Below are 6,142 nucleotides of genomic sequence, written 5' to 3'. Positions count from 1 at the left end.
CGTTAAGGATCTGAAAATACAATCTTCCACCGGATAAACCAACTAGCATCAACTACAAGGAGTAATCAACACTACTAGCAACCCACAGGTACCAATCTGAGGTTTTGGGACCAAGATCGAATACAAGAGATGAGCTAGGGTTTGAGAGGAGATGGTGCTGGTGAAGACGTTGATGGAGATTGACCCCCTCTCGATGAGAGGATCGATGGTGATGACAATGGCGACAATTTCCCCCTCCCGGAGGGATGTTTCCTCGGCAGAACAGCTCCGTCGGAGCCCTAGATTGGTTCTGCCCAGGTTCCGCCTCGAGACGCCGACGCTTCATCCCTAAAGCTTCCTCTTGATTTTTTTCCAGGGTAAAAGACACCATATAGCCAAACATGAGCACCGGAGGCCTGCCAGGGGGCCCACAAGGTCGGGGCGCGCCTAGGGGGTAGGGCCCGCCCTCCACCCTTATGGCTGGCTGGTGGCCCCCGCTCTGGTACTTTCTTCGCCCAATATTTTTATATATTTCAAAAACATGCTCCGTGAAGTTTCCAGACTTTTGAAGCTGTGCAGAATAGGTCTCTAATATTTGCTCCTTTTCCAGTCCAGAATTCTAGCAGCCGGCATTCTCCTTCTTCATGTAAACCTTATAAAATAAGAGAGAATAGGCATAAGTATTGTGATATGATGTGTAATAACAACCCATAATGCATTAAATATCAATATAAAAGCATGATGCAAAATGGACGTATCAACTCACCCAAGCTTAGACCTCGCTTGTCCTCAAGCGAAAGCCGATATCGAAAAATATGTCCACATGTTTAGAGATAGAGGTGTCGATAAAATAAAATACGGACATGAGGGCATCATGATCATCTTTGGAACAAAAACATATATTGTCATATAATTTCTTATGCTAAAGTAACAATTCGTTCACAAGGTAAATTATGAATCAGAAACTTCATTGAAAACTAACAAACTATGAAATCAGTCATTGAAGCAATTGCAATTTATTATAACATCGGAAAGAGTCAATTTATAAGAGCTTTTCAGCAAGTCCACATACTCAACTGTCATATAATCTTTCACAATTGCTAACACTCAAGCGATACTTATGGGTTCAAAGTTTCAATCGGACATAGAGAAAGATAGGGGCTTATAGTTTCGCCTCCCAACCTCTTGCCTCAAGGTAATGTCAACAATAATACTTTATGATAACCTACATCCGAGTGGATATATATATCCAGATCTCCCCAACATATTGTGCTTGCCAAAGGAAAAAGTATAAAAAGGAAAGGTGATGATCACCATGACTCTTGTATAATGGTAGGAGATAAAAGTAAAAGATAGGCCCTTCACAGAGGGAAGCAGAGGTTGTCATGCGCTTTTATGGTTGGATGCACAAAATCTTAATGCAAAAGAACGTCACTTTATATTGCCGCTTGTGATAAAGACCTTTATTATGCAGTCTGTCGCTTTTATTTCTTCCATATCACAAGTTCGTATAAAGCTTATTTTCTTTACACTAATAGATCATACATATTTAGAGAGAGAAATTTTTATTGCTTGCACTGATGACAACTTACTTGAAGGATCTTACTCAATCCATAGGTAGATATGGTGGACTCTCATGGCAAAACTGGGCCCAGGGATGTTTGAAAGAACAAGTAGTATCTCTACTTGGTGCAAAGAATTTGGCTAGCATGAGAGGGCAAGGCCAGCTCAACATGTTGGATGATCCAGGACAATATAACTTCTATTCGGATATAAGAAAACATAACTCATTATGTTGTCTTCCTTGTCCAACATCATCTTTTTATCATGTCATATTTTAATGAGTGCTCACAATTACAAAAGATGTCCAAACATAGTATATTTATATGTAATACTTCTCTTTCTTTATTACTTCCTATTAATTGCAACAATGACCAAAACTATGTTTGTAAACTCTCAACAACTTTTATTCATCATACTCTTTATATGTGAAGTCATTACTCTCCATAAGATCACTATATGATCTTTTTATTTCTTTTTATTCTTTCTTTTATTTAATTCCCTCAAGATCATAGCAAGATAGCAAAGCCCTCAACTCAAAACTACTCTTTATTATATATCTCACAGACTCGATTACATAGAGGGAACATAAAGCAAAACTCAAAGCTAGATCATGCTAAAAACTTTATTCTACTAGATCAAGATATAACCAAAAGGATCGAACTAAGAAAAGCGATAAAGATAAAGATCTGATGGTGATACGATACCGGGGCACTTCCCCAAGCTTGGCAGTTGCCAAGGAGAGTGCCCATACCCGTGCATTTATGTCTATTTCTTCGGAGGTGGTGATGTAGGAGTTGTTGCATTCTTCTTCTCTAGCTTGCGCCTGGGGCTAAAATTTTCCTCCCTCAAATCCTCATTCTTGAGCTCGAGTTTCATTATCTTTTTGCATAATGTCGCCTTGCTGTCCTGCAAAAAACGTGGTGGGATAGATTGGACCTTAGGGAGGCTTGACTTCTTGAACTCCACATGCATGTCGCCGGCTTGAGGTAGTGGATCGTCCTCTTCATCAGAGCTTGTCTCCTCCTTCCCCTTTGGATCATAGTCTCCTTCTTCCTCCGTGGTCCAACCATAATGTTCCACATGCCCATATGCCTTTGGGTTTGTGACGTAATCATGCAGATAGCTTTCTAATACATCCATTTTGCATCATGCTTTTATATCGATATTTATTGCATTATGGGCTGTCATTACACATTATGTCACAATACTTATGCCTTTTCTCTCTTATTTTACAAGGTTTACATGAAGAGGGAGAATGCCGGCAGCTGGAATTCTGGGCTGGAAAAGGAGCAAATATTAGAGACCTATTCTGCAAAACTCCAAAAGTCTTGAAACTCCACGAAAGGCAGTTTCGGAATATATTAAAAATATTGGGCGAAGAAAGCACCAGAGGGGGCCACCCACTGTCCACGAGGGTGGAGGGCGCGCCCTACCCCCGGGCACGCCCCCTGCCTCGTGGGCCACCTGGAAGCCCCCCGATGCCCATCTTCTGGTAGAAGGTGTATTTTGCCCTGGAAAAAATCACAAGGAAGCTTTCGGGACGAAGCGCCGCCGTCTCGAGGCAGAACCTTGGCGGAACCAATCTAGGGCTCCGGCGGAGCTGTTCTGCCGGGGAAACATCCCTCTGGGAGGGGGAAATCATCACCATCGTCATCACCATCGATCCTCTCATCGGGAGGGGGTCAATTGTAACATCCCAAATTTTCAATTTGGAATGTTATACATTAGATCATCTTGCATAGCATATTTTATTGCATTTTGTTTTGCGATCCTAGAAAATTCTACGCAATTCAAGGACCCATGGAGAGAGTTGGGAATTTCGTTATTTTCATATTTGGGTTTTCTCAAATTTTGAAAATAGGATCATTTGTTTTTATTATTTTTCTCTCCAAAAATATTTCATATCAAAATATATGAGAGGGGATAATATGACTTCTCCACAAATAATGAAATATTGGAGGAAAAATATTATAAACAAATATTTGATTTTATTTGGATTTTATTTGATTTTATTTGTATTAGGAAAATACGCGTTTTTCAAAATTGCATTTAGGCCCGAAATAAATGTTCATCTTGTCCGGCTTGATTTTAGAAGTCGGCGAAAATTTATTTCGGGATTTTTAGAGTCAGTTTAGTATTTATTTTATTTGTTTTTCTGCGTGAAATTATTTATAAAAAAACGCGAACCGACCTTGGGCCGTATTCGGCCAGGACTCCGCCCGGCCAGGCCTTTATAAGACGCGCCCCCGAGGCCCCGTCAGCCCAAGTCGCCCCCGCCGCCGAAAACCCTAACCCTAGCCCCAGCCCCGCCGCCGCCGGACCCCGCCGCCCCCTCGCCGGAGGTAGCCACCGCCCCGCCGCCGGCGGTTTTCCTCAAGAAAACCTTTCGGTTTTCTGTCCGGTTTTTTGTTTGTTTTTTTAACCCTAGATCTGTTTTTTTAGAATAGATCGGTTTTTTCGGTTTAGTTTATTTAGCGGACGTTCGTCCGTACGTTCGTTTTAATGAACGGTTTTTGTTTTTTTTCGCAGACAGCGGACGTTCGTTCGTTAGCCTGTTCGTCCGTTTTTCTTTTTGTCGGATTTTCCGCGATTATTTCTGATCGCGATTTCCGATCTGTTTTCCGTTTTAGTATAACTTTTCGCTCGTTTATCGGAATCAGGCGATTCAAGCGCCTAGAGTTTCGTATCGAAACCCTCTTTCTGTATAACCAACTTAAACAAGTTTTTGCTACTGTAAAATTTGACTTAGGTCCAGATTAGTAAACGAAGCTTGTTTCTTTCGCCGTTTGAGTTTTGTTGCTTCGTTCGATTTGATTCTTTTTGCAAACCGGAGTTCTTAAGTTGAACTTTCTGGTTAGATCTTTTATTTGAGTTTTACCTATGCATTAGATGAGTGCTTATTGTATGCTTGTTTGTTTGCGATAGAGTACCCGGAGTGCGCCGCTTGCTACTTCGAATCTCTAGGTTTCACGGATCATCAGCAAGGCAAGTAACACTTTGATCATATCCCTTTCATACCCAGTTTTTATGCATTAGATTCAACCCTCAAACATTGCATGAGTAGGATTGATAACGTGTGGGTATTGGGAAGTAGTTGATGAGGTAGGAACATATTGCCCTGCATTCAAACCATTGGGAGTTACTTCTACGTTTGCTTATTGCTATGCTATGCTAGTAGACGTGGATTGGGTGAGTGTATCCATGACAGATGTGAGATTGTTAATTAATGGTTTACTTAAGGTGGCAACTTAAACACACATCTGGGTGGATTGAGGCACCTGGGTATTCCAGTGATTGCCTGTTTTTATGGACCGCCACCCAGGCTCAAAGGGATCATGAGATTATTCATACTAGAAACTTCCATGTGCAGCCACATGCTATTATGGGCTCTAGCATAGTTGATTAAGTCGTGTGAACTCTTACAGTGGTAGACTAGCAGATGTAGGGGAAAGTAGGTGTAACTGTCTACCCATCGTAAGGTGCTAACGCTTCTGAAAGACTGTGTCTCGATCATCCGTTTCTCAAACACCATGTAGTGCGAGAAATCCAACGGAGGAGATCGAGTCTTGTGGGGAAAAGTGCACAAACCTCTGCAGAGTGTACAATCTAATCATGGTTAGCCGTGTCCCCGGTTATGGACATCTTGAGTACCTAGTTCTTGGATTATCATGTGAATCTCATCATCATGTACTTAACTAATTTTGTTGGGTTGTTAATTATTACTTTTAATTGGGATTGAGAGGGGGTTTACCTTCTCAATATTTTTTCAACAAACTTTGTAGTTAAAAAATATATATTCCTTTGCAGTAGGGAAAAATTGGCTTTTCGCAAAATTGTAACCATTGAGCTTTCCACCAGCCAAATATGCATGTAGTGATAGCATTATTCTGTTCATTACTCTCTATGTGTTACTTTGCCAACATATTCCATGTGCTGACCCGTTTTCGGGCTGCAACGTATCATGTTGCAGACTTTTCAGACGACGAGTAAGGAGCCTTAGGTCGTGGTCTTATACTCAGTGATGTCGTTGGAGTTTGATGGACTCACTTTATCTTCCAAGCCTTCCGCTGTTATCGTAACTAGATGGCCTTAAGCCATGTTTTTTGTAATAAGTTCTCTTTTGAGACATTCTATGTAATAAGTGTGTGATTGCTACTCTGTTATAAATCCTTTAAGTACTGTGCGTGTCAGCATTACCGATCCAGGGATGACACTGATGCACAGAGACTAGACTGTTTGAGGTCTGGTCGCTACAAAGATGGTATCAGAGCACACGCTGACTGTAGGACACGACCACTAAGCTAAAGCCCTAGACTACTACTCTCTTCTCATTTCTGACTCCTCTCCTTTCTTCCACTCTTTTAGGATGGCGGATGCAAGGAACAAGTTCGCGCAACCGGATGAGGATACACCTTTTGGACAACACTTGAAGGAAGTTACTAGGTACCTGAACATCGGAATACCAAGCTTCACCGGGACCTACAACGCCACACTACCAGAAGAGGAGCGCTGGATGATTCAAGTTCAAGTTCCAGGAAGGACGTTCACGCCAGTCACTGAGCCCATAGAGTTTTCCTTTGATGCACCAACCTGGAGTCTA

This window comes from Aegilops tauschii, chromosome 1 (genome assembly GCF_002575655.3).
Source record: "Aegilops tauschii subsp. strangulata cultivar AL8/78 chromosome 1, Aet v6.0, whole genome shotgun sequence".
Lineage (NCBI taxonomy): Eukaryota > Viridiplantae > Streptophyta > Magnoliopsida > Poales > Poaceae > Aegilops > Aegilops tauschii.
This window is presented reverse-complemented; position numbering follows the sequence as displayed.